Raw genomic sequence first — 1,906 nt, 5'->3', positions numbered from 1 at the left:
TTCAATGCAACATAGTATTCCACTGTGTGAATATACCACAGCTTCTCTAGCCATTCGTTTGTTGGTGGGCACTTGGGTTGTTTCCAACTCCTTGCTATTGTGAACAAAGCCGCGATAAACATGGGTGTGCATATATCTGCTTGGATGTCAGTTATGGTCTCTTTGGGGTATATTCCCTGTAGTGGAATTGCTGGGTCAAATGGTATCTCCATTTGCATCTTTTTGAGAAAGTGCCATACCACCTTCCACAGTGGTTACACCTATGTACACTCCCACCAACAGTGAATATGGGTTCCAGTTTCTCCACAACCTCACCAGCATTTGTTGCTTGCTGTTCTGTTTTGCTATTCTTACTGGGGTGAGATGGTATCTCAAAGCTGTTAAAATTTGCATCTCTCTTAGAGCTTGGGATTTTGAACATTTCTTCATGTGCTTGTTAGCCATCTGAATGTCTTCTCTGGTGAAGTGTGTGTTCATATCCTGTGCCCATTTTTCTATTGGATTATTTACCTTTACCTTGTGGTTTAAGGAAAGTTTTTAATTTCTACACTGGAGAAAAGAATTCATTAAATGCAAACCAACACTGACTTATTACATGCTACAGCTAATTTTCACATGGGAAATCTCCTCCCATGCCATTAACTACCTCTGAAATTCTGCTGAAGGGTCAGATGTGAACCAGTTCCAACTTGACAGTACTTAACAAAAAAAAAATAGCTAGGAACATAAATAATATAGTACCATCTCTTCCTAAATGTGAATACTGATGTCTAAGTATACTGTAAAATAGCTAGTAAAAATACAGAAGACAGATTACTATAGTCTAGCAATTCTAAAATAGCTGGCATAAGTTAAAACAAAAAAAATGCTTACCATCTCAAAATAATTTGCCTATGTTCCTCATCAATATCTACTAAAAGAAGCACTAATTGAAAAGCAGCATGGTTTCTCAGGGAAAAAACTAAAAATACTAGACATCGTTATTATGGTTAGGTGCCATCCCACTGGCTGCAACTCATAGTAACCCACGTACAACAGGATAAAATGATGCCCAATCCTATGCCAGCCTTATAATCTCCCCTGGGCTTACACCCATTCTTGCAGCCAGTGCGTCTATTCATCTAGTCAATTTTTCCTGATAGTGCTATAAAAACTACTTACATTTAATTTCAAGCATCATTACTATATTTTGGTCTTTCACAGCAATTTCTAGAAGTATTACTTTTAAAGTAAATAATCCTAGATTTTTATCTTTTCCTTTTTCTTTGAAGATTTACAAATCATTATTAGCTTTCCGTACACTCATTCACAGGTATTCTGTCTTATAATGCTAATTTCTTAATGTAGTTAACTAATAACAATGTATAATCAATCCCTTGCACTGGCTGGTGGTGTAGTCTGTAGAGCACTGTGCTGGTAACAAAACAGTGGTTCAAATCCACCATCTCAGGAGAAAGAGGGGCAATCTCTCCCATGACTTAAAGCTTCCTAAAATCCCCTGGAGGGTTAACTATGGGTTGATTCTGAGTTGACTGCAATGAATGAGTTAATCAATCCCTTACTGTGTAATGGGACCTCTGAGTGGTAAGAAACTGCACTATAATTCCAAAGGCACATTACTTGAATCCACCAGCTGCTCCATGGGAGAAGAACGGGCAATCTTCTCCCCAGTGATTAATTGCCTTTAAAAACTGGCTGACTCCACTGTTGTAGAATGAGGCTGACATCAGGGTGGGGGTAAGACTTGGTTGGTATAAGCTCCCCCCACCCCACCCACCTTAAACCCTAAGCCAAGACTCAAGGGTCTCACTCCTGGGGGGGAAGAGCAATACGAAACATCAAACATAAGTCCAAAAAAGCACAGGACCAAAAAAAAACCTTGCGATTACTTGTGCACGCGGGCCAC

Source organism: Elephantulus edwardii, unplaced genomic scaffold (genome assembly GCF_000299155.1).
Source record: "Elephantulus edwardii isolate Elephantulus edwardi_28Jun2011 unplaced genomic scaffold, EleEdw1.0 scaffold00002, whole genome shotgun sequence".
NCBI classification, from domain to species: domain Eukaryota; kingdom Metazoa; phylum Chordata; class Mammalia; order Macroscelidea; family Macroscelididae; genus Elephantulus; species Elephantulus edwardii.
Note: the sequence above shows the minus strand (reverse complement) of the source record.